At 35.0% G+C, this 13,301-nt stretch overlaps 1 protein-coding gene across 41 annotated transcripts in view; it reads right to left on the minus strand.

Annotated features, from left to right (window-relative positions):
• nrg2a (neuregulin 2a) overlaps positions 1 to 13,301 on the minus strand; it is a 194,218-nt gene that overhangs the window by 29,532 nt on the left and 151,385 nt on the right.

Genomic DNA, 13,301 nt, shown 5'->3' on the forward strand with positions numbered 1-13,301 from the left:
GAAGGACAGGGTAGACTTATAAACCAATAAAAAGAACAAAACAGGCCAGAATCATGGTTGCAAGCCAGATAGACCGCCAGGCCTCCAGGAAATGTCCCGGTGTTTACTATGGCCAGCCCGCCCCTGCCTGTTGACCGTTGCTTGCCTAACCATTCTCTGTTTAATAAGCATGTGGATCTTCAACTCTGTTGCCAGACTCTTACAGTGACAGTAACGTATTATTATCGTAAATATTTTACAGTCAGTTTAACTTACCTCTATTGAATAAAAGTACAGATGCCTTTTTCAACCATAGTGTACATCTAGATTTGTTTAAAATACACTTTTTTTTTTATAAAGTTATGCTAAATGAAAGAGTACAACAAAATTGGCATGATATATTCTTAGGAAACAAATTAGGTTAATTTTGTTGTTTGAGTGTTTTCCAATAAAAATATATCCCAAATTATAAAAAGCCAGCCTCGCATCTCCAATGTGGTCGCCTGATTATGACATGGCTCTCATTCATAGATTTGATTGGCCAATTATGCTTATTCATGTTATTCCAGTAAACAAATTATGGCTCATCAGTGTGTAATGAGTGCTATGGGGGCAATGTTTTCACAGTGTTAATTCCTCTAACTCAGTAACCGCTCTTGTCAGCTATCACTGTTGAATGGCCACCTTCAATCTGCAGGACAAACACAAACCGTGAGCAAGTGTTATCTTCTGTCACCAGCTTATCTGTTAAATGCCGCTTTCCAATTTAGACCGACAGAGACAGGAGTGAACCGTGGATCAAACATCATCTGTTTTTCTACCCATGTTATGATTTTTTTAATATTACATTGCTTGCTATGTGCAATGTGGTTTTGTGTAAATGTACAAGTTCTGCAAAGTTGTGAGCATAATAAATAAAATAAAAAAGAATCCATTATACCATAACCAGTTTATGTTTTTATGGCAACACTTATTTTGATCTATAAACACTTTAGTTGTCATACATCATGTTAAGCAGAAGAACCACTGAGACAACCATTATTGTAGCATGACAAATGTCCCTCCCAAAAATTCATGTAATAATTACTGAAGCTGCAAAACTAACTTCTTACATCGTATCTGAACTTTGTGTGCAGAATCTGCAACTGGTTATTAGGGTTGTTCCGATAGACGATGCCATCATCCATTGCCGATGGCCAACAAAAATCGTGAGGATTAAATGAAGGATTATACACTTCCTCTTGCGCTTAAAATGTGTAAATTTAGTGGCAAACACTGTTACCTGCAAACCCCATTCCCACAGACTTTACAGTAAATGGCTTTAGTCATTTTCTTAGCGGACTAAAAGCCACTGAAAGCCTATTATCCACTCTTGGAAAAATTTAAATGTTGGATTAACATTCAGCACATGATCACTAATAAGATGTGCCATTATTAGTAACTGTGGTTAAATCTGTCAGTGTTATTTTCATTCTCTCATCTTCAGCGCTTCACATTTTCGCGGTTGTAGCTCCTGTTATCTAAAGGCACAGCTGATAATAACCAATCATTCACGTTCACTAAGAGCAATGAGCCAATAAGAAGAGCACAAAGGCGGGGCAAGTATTGTGGGCTTTTTACTTCAGCAAGTTCACATAACAACTGTTTATAGGTTCATGAGTGCTGCGTTTGGCATATTTTGGTGCAAAGATGTATTCTGCATTAATGTCTCCTAAATCTGCGCACGTGGTGAGGATTTTGCAGTGAAAACAATGAAAATGTATGCACTTCAGTGAACTCCAACCGAACTCTCGTCTCCTCTACCAGCTGTGGGAAAAGCCATTGTAACGACACAGATCGCAGTGCCTATTCATGCCAAAGTCCCTTGGAAAAAAGTGATTGACAGGTGGTCATTTGTTTGTTACTCTATTTATTTATGGTTTGGTTATGGGTAACAACCACCACCACCCCCAGCCTACAACGAAGATGGCATAGTCCATTGCAATGTTTCACATTAGACATTGTACGATGCCAAATTGGTCAACATCGCCCAACCCTACTGGTTATATTCTAAATCCAATCTGTAGTCCTGCTCAAGTCATGCTTATGATGGAAGTTTAGTATGATCAGCTAGTTGTTGTACTTTTATTCATCTAGCGGATGCTTTTATCTAAAGCAAATGACAAATTATGATAAAAAAGCACTTCAAAACCCCACAGAGCAACAATATATAGATGATTTGACATGTCAGCTTAGCAAGTTTTCTTCAATTATTATTATTGAGACTTTGTAATAAAGTGTTTGTAGTAAAAGTGTCTAGTGCATATGGAGGGATTCATCTGTTGTTTTGTCATCGAATTAGGCTCAAATTAATAATATAAACTGGCTGACTTTTGTTCAACTTTAAAACAAAAGATTTCATTAATATCTTTCAATATCCTTTGTGATTTATGAACAAAAGTGTTATGTGGAACAATAAGAGAGAGTTACATTTTTAAATATATTTCCATTTTAACATCTTAAGAAAGATCATTTGCTCGGGAGGTAAATTACTGCAAGATATCAGTAAATATGACCACATTTTATTGAGCGTTAAGTCTAAATCTAACAACACTGAAAGAGATTTATACCTAAAGCAGTTCGTTGTGGGTGCACGTAAGTACAGGGCACCTGTAAAAGTCAGAAAAATCCCTTATGGCTGTCTTTTGAAGTAGGATGTGAGGCATTATGCATGACACAATACATGCAGCACACACACGAAGCGGTTGCTGAGTTTATAGAGTGTAAAATGAGCCAAGGTTCAAGCCGTAACCTTTTCACTGCACTTCTACAGAGCCATGACACCGCCTGGCACGCTGTAAAACACTGTAATGTTAAAGTCCCCCTGAAATCAAAATGTTTCCGTTTTTTTGGACATCAGTATTAATGTGCTAGTCTTAAGGTTATTTATAAGCTATGGTGTGCAAAATTTTGCATTCAGAAGATCAACAATAAGATCAACATATCTTTAGGCCGTCTTCTGATCTTCTGACCAATCAAATGCTTACTAGTATCTGAAGGCTTGGTGCTCCATTTTTGGTGTGAAACCAAAATATGTATGCATTCCTCACGCATTTCGAATGGTATCACTCAATTAAATGGCCATAATCAGTGATAGCCTACTAGTAGGCTCAGAAGGCTGTTATCATCCATTTACATGGTTAATCAGCTATACTAATAAAGTAGACTCCTTATCCAGATCTGTTTTTACATTACTGTGATGGTTGGGTTTAAGGTTGGGGTAGTGATGTTAATAAAATACAACTAATGGGGAATTTAGTAAATAATTCTTGTTAACTTCCGGCCGCAGCTGTATTTGAGCTAAAGTTGATTAACCATGTAAATGGACGATAACAGTCTTAAGAGCCCACTAGTAGGTGTAGGAGGCCCCTACTAGCCCATATCTATCAGCTGATAACCACTGTAAAAACCTATTCAATCGAGTGATAACATTCGAATCGGCTGGATTTCCTTTGGGGTAAAAGTACTCTAGCTTTCCATTAGTGTTATGTGAATTACCATAGTGTGAACACACATAAGCTGTGTCCAACATTGCATTGAATTTAAATTTACTTCACAACTATAGGAAAATCAACCAATATATAGTTAATAGTATTAATGAAATTCGGACATACTACTGACATACTATCTGTCATTTATCATTATCACATTACCTACCTGCATCAGTAGAATCACTTCACTCCTTATGGGATAGTAAAGTGTCTATTCGATGCATTCTTTAACTCTCGCTGAAAGAAGTAAATCATCCAGGTACTTCTTGCCTACTGTTTTTTGAATACTCTGCATTCAGACATACTACTCAGCTCTCATACGCTTTTGTTTTCAACATACTATATAGTATGGAAGTGTGTAATTTCAAATGCACCAATGCTTTGCTCGTGGGCAGACATGCCAGCCCAATGCGAATCATATGAACAAGCTGGTAAAGACCACAAAACATATTAGACCTCATTTGAATAACACTAAATGCTGTATTTTAAAGTGGCTGGACTTATATTGCTATTATAGACTGTGGTCGTCATATGTCAGATATGATTTAGTAATATAAACCAAATGCTATTGGCTGATTTTGAAAAGGGAGGAGCTACTTGAGATGTCCTGCCTGTATTCTTATTTCAGTAAAAATGACATCACACGTTGATCAAAGCTGCACTTTACAAGGTATTTCAGGGGACGTTTAACTACAGAGACTTGGGGAATATAGAGAGCGATGGTGAGACCACAAGCTGTTGTTCTTTTTAGAGGAGCACAAAAGGGAGAAACACTGAAGGTCCGGAGCACAGACTTGCTTTAAGTAACATGTACGGGATTGCGGGGTCAGAGGTCTTTTATAAACAATACTGCCGGTAAATGCAAGAGGGACATAGTAGTGTGCGAGCAAAATGTGTGTCTCTCAGGATGTAACTCCTTAGCTTCATTCCATCAAATGATGAACAGATCATGTTAAGTCTGTCTATGTTCATTGTTTGCCTAAAGTATATGATTTCAGACTTGTACTTGTCTCTTTACCTTGAAGAAATGTGCTATTGTGGAAGAAATTTCAGGTTGGGTGAAGTTTTAATTTCATCTGCTAGTCAAAAATGTTGAATTTGTGTTTGTAAAAAAATGATAAAATACAAATAGAGCATGTGTTTTCACAAAAAACAATCTTATAAAAATATGAATTTATTATATAAAAATGGAATGCAAAACGAAAACTGACTGAAGGCTTTTTAAGAACCAGCATATGCTGTTTGTCCAATCATGTTTTTTCTTCTTCCGTCAAATAAAAATATTAGGCTACCTCCAATAGATCGATTCATGTAAAATATGCATTTAATTAATACTCCGCTTTAAGTATTATATTACAAAATTGCTGGCAACATTTTTAATAGAAGTCATTAGTTTAAAGTTTATGTCTTATGATTACGACTGTCTCACGATTTGTGTGACATAGCATATAACAAATTTGTTATTTACATATGATATTGCATTAATTTGCATAAATGTTTTATGAGCTGTAAAATGAAAGCCTCAGTTTGGTGCGAATTTATAATTATGCAAACATCAAGAAAAACTTTGGATTAGTTTGGTTCGTAGATTAGGCTATGTAGGCTATTTAAATGTATATTATATTATATTATATTATATTATATTATTAATGTATATTGCATAAGAACTATTAATAATAATAATATGTCATTTTTCAAATGGAAAAAGGTTGGTTAGTTGGTTGTAGCCTACACTAAATCATCAATTGCCTATTTGTTGAGTTTATGACATGGTTCCAGGCAGCACAGAGGCGATCAGCATCAGCGCTGATTTGTCAACTCGTCTGTGTCAAACTTTGACCAGAAATATCCTTCTTTCAGTTAATATAGTTTTCTATGAAACAGTGACTATTTCACTTTCATTTTATTTAGGCTAGATTATTATTTTATTTAACAAAAAAACACAATCTCACGGCAACTAGTGTTTTGGTGCTGAAGCATATAGCGGACTTAAGCACTTCACCCAAAGGTTATTTGTTAGTCTTTATTTCTTTAAACAATGTAGCCTAGTTGTCTTTTAAGGATCAATGAGGGAATTGTAATGCTTTATTTCATTGTTTATCTTTATTTACAAGCAGCAGAGTATTTACAGCTAATGTATAGGCTATTTCTGTCATTTCGCATCCCGTCCCTTTGTGCAACCTGGTGGCATGGTGGCATAGTCGCATACTGCGGCCATACCTAAAAAACATGTTCTTTTTTTCTTTAGAGCGGCGGCGGTGCATGTTGTGGCGGAAATGGTCACATTAAACTCTCACCTACTGTACATCCCAGTTTTTAGAGTTTAAGTTTAGTTAAATTAAAATATCAAGGAGCAATAATTATTAGTACAAACTACACAGACATACATAAAACATAATAACATTTGTAAACGAAAAAAAGTTTAAAATAAAAAAAAAATTATGTAAACATTTCATTCATATAATATTCAATTTGATTAAAAATGGGGTAGCACATTTTATTAACAATAAACTAAGAACCATTTATTAGGCATTAGCGAATAGTGATTTCATTATTTGTAAAGCATTAACTCACTACAGCTACAGTATTCTTGACTTAAAAGCATGTGCGATGTGCTTAATTGTGTTTTCATACTTTGTTAATGATTCATTATTCATTACTATATTAGTATTGTATTATTTACAACCTAGTTATTTAAGCATAGTTTGGGGGGGGGGGGGGGGTTGAATAGTTAATAAACTATTCAAATTTACATTTATATATTAATATTCAGGGATATCCTAATAGTTAGTTTGTATGTTAATAAATGTTTTATTAACCAAACTTCATCCAGTTTTGTGACCTAATCTAAAGTGAGGACTAGTTATGCTTTTTAAAAGCATTTATTGATCATTTACTAACTCATTCTGGACCTTAAAAAACACCAGCTATGCTTAAATACAAATGGTTTGTAAATAATGCAATATTTAATTTAGTAATGAAAAATAAATCTGTCACAAATTATGAAAGTACAATTATTAAGCACATTATAAATGTGATTATACATCAGGAATACAGCATTTGTAACTGCAGTTATAAACTGCTTACTAGTGTCTATTAATGTAGAGTTAATGCTTAATAAATAATGAATTTACTATATGCTAATGCTTAATAAATGATTCATAGTGTGTAATTATAAAGTGTTACCAAAAATAGTTGAACTTTTGATAGCCTTTGGTTGTTTTTTTGTAGTCAAAGTAATTATAAAATGTTACAGTATTCTCCCAGTCTCTTCAGTCCTTTTGCATCTTTGCATGATTATTATTTCTTCAGATGAGGTCTGTTTTCTCCACTATTTTCCTCATCTAACCCCTCGAGTGCCCCGTCTTCAGCTTTGGACATGCATTTTTCTGTCTTTGTCTCTGGCAGTGGGAGCTGACAGACTTTCTTTAACAAAAACCTAGAAAGGCAGCGAATGAGACATCGAAAGAGTGATTTTTTTTTTTTTTTTTTGCCAGAACTGCGGACTGTAGAAATAAACCTGAAGAAGATAAACATCACGATATTCCAAACAAACCTCAATGTCAGGAACACAGATATCAGTTCCAAGAACCCACCTCCAGCTGGTCAACCAAGTGTGTGTGTGTGTGTGTGTGTGTATAAATAAATATATAATTGCTATTATTTTTAAATTAAACTAACAAAGAAAAAAAAGAATAAATAATTTGAATTTTTTTATTAAGGAAAAATGTAAAAACAAAGAATTTTTTTTTAACACATTATAAAACGCTTAAACATTCTAACATATTTGTGGCATTTTCAAGAGATATATTAGTTAGAAAGAGCTGTTAAAGTTAACAACAGTCCTTACATTTAAAGTGCAGTAAACTGTATAACAGAAGGAACTGCAAACAAAATAAAATGAAACCCTAAAAATAGCTCCCCCAGTCTGCTAGTTAAAACATCTTCTAATCCTGTTTTAAACACACATCCATCTCTAACCAGAACCCAGCATCAGTCATACATAAATATTAACCATGTGATTAAAAGAGCTGAAACGCATAACATACATACATGAGCTGAATTTTGTGAATAAATGTAGTTTATCCATTCAGTTCAGACTGATTGTTCTCTGTTTACTCCCCTTCAAGTAGTTACAAACTCTTAATGGGGTTCTTTCTTTTTCTGTTGAATACAAAATTAGGTATTTTGTAGAATGTTCATATAAGGGAAAAAAATACTATGGAAGTCAATGACTACAATTTTCCTTCTGCTTACCCTATTTCAAAGGTTGCCACAGCAGAATAAACCACCAACTATTTTGGTATATGTTTTAAGCAGCGTATGCCTTTCTAGCTGCAACCCAATACTGGGAAACACCCATACACACTCATTCACACATTAAAGCCAATTAAGTTCAATTCACCTACAGTATAGCGCAAGTCTTTGGACTGTGGGGGAAACTGAAGCACCCAGAGAAAACTCACACGAACACGGGAAGAACATGCTCAAACTCTAGCACGTGACCTTCTTGCTGTAAGTCGACTGTGCTAACCACTGAGCCACCGTGCCAACAGTTTTACAAAAATATCCCTGGAAATATTATATTTTGAGTCAAAAAGAAAAAAAGCAACTTGTCTGGAACAAGTGAATGATGAGTGGAGAAATTTGTGACAGGATTTACATTTTTTGGGTGAACTGGCATTTTAAGGCACAGCACTACAGGCAAAAACCATTTTATGCGCCTGACAAGTCAAAGATGTTGGGCTTGGATTTTCATAGATTTTCTTTTTCAGTCTAATGCAAAGACTATCCAAAACACACCTTTTAAATGTTAATTTCGTTTTTTATCAGTAGATTTCAATTACAAAAGGCTGTCTTCTTTTTTTCTGCTGAAATGAGGCATGCATTTCTACTTCAACTGAATACCAGATTCATTTTCATTTTAATTCCTGTCTGTATTCTGGTTTTACCAAGAATTTAGTTTACACATTTTTTTTGTTTTGTTTGTTTAACGAAAGATTGTTCATACATAATTTGCCTGATCACACATCAGCATACGGATTATACAACATTTTACTCAACATTTATTTGAAAGTGTGAACGTTTTATTTCTGTCTGTATATGTTTTCAGACTTATGTGATGATTGATAAAAAGAGGTTCCCAAAATCCCCTTCTTAAAGTTCGTAGGCTCCATGGGGCCGTTTATATATCACATCTAAGCTAAGCAATAATCAGCTGCACTCACAGATAAACCCCCATTGACAAACCCTTGCTGTAGCTCTGATACAAGAGAAACTTAAAAAGCACTGCAGTATTTCAACCCAATCTCATGAGAAAATGTAACTATTTTACTTATATGGCTAATTCGTACAAATTCATATGATTTAATTTAGAACATACATGTTGTGATGTTTTTAACTCACACCGATGAATCAAGTTAGGGAAAAGTGTACATGTTATTTGAAATAACAAACTTAAGCATGCAGAAGATTTGATGTTTGAACAACCCCTATTATAAAAAAAAACAATAATAAACAAGAAAATTAAAAATTTTGTATAGTAAATATTAATTATTTACATTAATTCACTTGCATTGTATTGCCTTAAATGGTAAAGCTGCAATAAGTCATGTGAAAAAATACAAAAAAAAAAAAAAAAAAAAAGCAAGACCAACAATTTAAGCTTTCTTCTGCACGCTATTGCCCTGTTTCAGGTCACTGTAACTCTGTAAACTGAGATGACCAGCACCAATCCTAAAGGAGTTTGTTCTGACCCAGAAGCCTTTGCTTTACAGAATCTGTCTGAATGAATCAACCAATGTCAAATTCATCCTGCACAAATGTCATACCTCAACAACACTCTCATGGAAACACAGCCTGATCTCTTGATCTTCATTGTGTTGCATAATGAAGGATGCATCTGGTCTGAAGAGAAGCACCGCTGTTATAAAACACACTTTCCAAGCAGCTGTTTTCATGCACTAATATTTGGAAAGTTTAATGGCGCTTTCCACGAAAGGAGTACACAAAGGGGCCTGGAGCTCTTAAAAGAATCAAACTCTCATTTTTTTTTTTTTTTTCAACAAGTGGTCAGTGAAAGGAGGCACTTTACTTGTTAATCGTCAACCTCACAAGGTCACACTAACTTTTATATCAAAGTTTATTTCTGTATTTTCCCATTTTGCCTGTCAACAAAAATTGGTACATGAATTATACAACTTACTGGCCAGATTTGAGAAGTTCAAATTAAAAATGAATTCTTTTTTTTAAATAATTTTAGAATGAGCTTAATTTAATGCAGTCAATAAAACTATTTCTAATAAACATGTGATAATTATATTATTTATACATATGACAGAGTACAAATTATTATTTTTTTATTATTTATTAGTATATTTATAGCTAATTTATAATTGTTTTAAGAGTCCAAACTAGGCTCTACCAGAGCTCACAAAAGTAAAGAATACTACAAAACATTTTAGAGCATACATATTTAAATATTACACAGGGAGCAGCACAGTGGCACAGTGGATAGTGCTCTCGCCTCACAGCAAGAAGGTCGCTTGTTCAAGCCTTGGCTGGGTCAGTTGACATTTCTGTGGAGAGTTTGCATGTTTTCCCTGTGTTCGCGTGGGTTTCCTCCGGGTGCTCTGGTTTCCCTCACAAGTTTAAAGACATGTGATATAGGTGAATTAGGTAAGCTAAATTGGCCATAATGGATGTGTGTGAATGGAAGTGTATGGGTGTTTCCCAGTAATGGGTTGCAGATGGAAGGGCATGCACTGCGTAAAACATGCTGGATAAGTTGGCGGTTCATTCCACGGTGGTGACCCCAGATTAATAAAGGGACTAAGCTGAAAAATGAAAATGAATGAATGAATATAGCACAGATAAATAATATTTCTGTTAAATAAAAATACTTAATGGTTATCACTGTTGCCCCACAGCAAGAAGATCACTGGTTCAACTCCCAGCTGAGTCAGTTGGTATTTGACATGCATTATAGGTAAATTAAATAAACTTAAATGGCTGGAGTGTATCTGTGTGAATAAGTGTGTATGGACTCCCATTACTGGGTTGCAGCTGGAAGGTTGTCCACTGTGTAAAACATATGCTGGATAAGTTGGTGGTTCATTCTGCTGGGGCGACCCTTGATGAATAAAGGGACTAAGCCGAAGGAAAATTAATTAATGAAAACTAGTAAGAAATGTTGGTCCCACTTTATATTAAGTGTCCTTAACTACTATGTACTTGCATCAAAAAACAAATACAATGTACTTACTGTGTTTTTATTATGTATTTGAGAACACGTGGTGCTCTTGAGTTGGGATAGGGGTTGGGTTATGGACAGGTTTGGTGGTATGGGTAGGTTTAAGGGTGGGTTAAGGTGTAAGGGAATGGTCAGCAGTGTATTTACAAATGTAATTACAGAAGTTTATTACAGATGTAAATACATACAGGTATTTAATCAAGCATAAGTACACAATAAATACATGTATTTACACAATAAGTACATTGCAACAAACTATTAATTCCTGTGTAAGTACATATTAGTTAAGGCCACAATATAAAGTGGGACCGAAATATTTAATGTCCATTACATTGATGTACAATATCAGGTCACAGATTAACAGTTTATATCAACATGTAAACACTGTATGATTTTAATTAAATGCTAAATAAAATAAACATGGTCAAGACCTCTGAGATTAATTAGTTCATCAATTACATGTAAAAATGAAACAAATAACAACACTATAACACTACTCAACTGTTTAGCTGTAAATAAGGGTTGCATCTGTAAGAGTATCCACTCTGTAAAACATATGCTGGATAAGTTGGTGGTTCATTCCCCTGTAGTGACCACTGATTAATAAAGGTACTAAGCCGAAAAGAAAATGAATGAATTTCAAAATCTAAAGTAAACAAAATTAATGATTTGACCTTAGCTTAGTCAAATTATTCAAAACGTTAAAACGGTCTGGGACGATAAATCAATATATTCATTGATCAATTCTTTGATTTTTGAAAGGCATCATGATTCTTTCTGGAATAAAATTTGAGATGGCTTTTAATAACCGATGGCACTTTGGACTAGTTTTTAATCGTAAACTCATGTGATCATGAAAAAAAGCGCTTGTGCTTTTGATCATGATTTTGGCCACTCGATCAGAGCATCTTTATTGGCGAGTTAATTTGTTTATGTTTCTATTTAACTCAGCGGGTGTTAATCTTAGGTCTGCATTTAGCAATAATATCAGGGGTCATAAAAAACCAGCACTGAAAACCACTGGGACCTCAGTCTGCGGCCCTTCAGCGCTGACCCGTGAGTCTGTTTGGTCCCACTCCTATGTAAACATGTTGGAGCTGCAGCCCATGAAGAACCCCTCCTCACTAAACCATCCCAGCAAGAAAACAATTACAGCCTGGCTCATTTACTACCTCTTTACTGCATATGTGTGCATTTCAGAGACAACCGGGTAGGCATAAATATGAGGTGGCTTGTATGGCCGGAGTGTAATTCCTGTGGAAGTCTGGCCTAGATTGAATGAGATAGCTTTGTGGCCACAATTCCCAGCAGGCCTTGACTGCATTATCTGACTTTTCTGGCCCCGTGCCTCACCCGTGAGTGAATTAGCCGCAGCAATTGAGTTATTGCTCCTTCCAATTTGTACACAACTTATTGAATGGCTGTTGCAGACATGTCCTGGACGCTTGCAAACAGCAGCTTTCCAGATGCACACACACACACACACTCATGTTTGCTTTTGTGAGTTGGGGGGGCATGTATTGGTCTAATTGGTTTTATACTGCACAAACTGGATGCTATAACATCCTTGTATACCATCGCTAGCCCCAACAACTTTGTGCCCTTTTACATTCTCAAAAAAGGTGTATTTTTGTATCATTGTATGATTTATATGCCTTTAAAAAAATGAGCACAGAGGACAATGTCCTCATAAGGCACATTGTCCTTGTAATGCCTGTGTCATCCCAATACAAATCTCTAAGTGCTAACAGGGCTGTTTACAGCTGCTCACGTCATGCATTTTCTCTGATCATACAACTATGTGAGCTGTCAAAATGTTTCTGTTTACATTTGATCATATAAATGTTCCTCTGCTAAACAAGTCCGATCTTAAAATCCTAAACTACTGTATGTGCAAATTTAAATTGAAATGAAATGGAATTTAAGATTCTTTTTTTATTGTGACGTACAGTACATCTACTTGAAACAATTCTAAAATGATCGTCTTTGGGAACCAATTGGATTGTTGAAAGACGGGCGTTGCTAACAATAAAGACTGACGAATGGACAAATTCAGAGTAGAAACGAGACCCTCACTGATATGGCTAAAGAAATTTCATGAGACCAGAAAGTGAATAATGCTATGGTATTTGTTTGATGAAAGTTGATGAGAGTAATTGAATTTTTACAAAATATTGAAGTGCACAGATTCATTGTTTATAATAAGAACTACTACTGTATATACATATAAAAAAGTATAATTTCATGGCCACTTTAGCGTATGTCGACTAATACATTAAATATACAATATTGTACTTAATTATTAGGATATTTTTAAAGAAACATAAGCTATATATCTAATTCAGAAAACAACTTATTTCATATGTAGGCTGCAGGAGGCTTTGTACTTCACTCTATAGTAAAACATCATAACTAACTCACAAGGCATGCTCTGCACACACACACACACGCACGCACGCGCACACACACACACACACACACACATACAGTGCTCAGTATAATTGAGTACACCCCATTTTTCAAATGAATATTTTATCCAT

Source organism: Danio rerio, chromosome 21 (genome assembly GCF_049306965.1).
Source record: "Danio rerio strain Tuebingen ecotype United States chromosome 21, GRCz12tu, whole genome shotgun sequence".
Taxonomy (NCBI): Eukaryota; Metazoa; Chordata; class Actinopteri; order Cypriniformes; family Danionidae; genus Danio; species Danio rerio.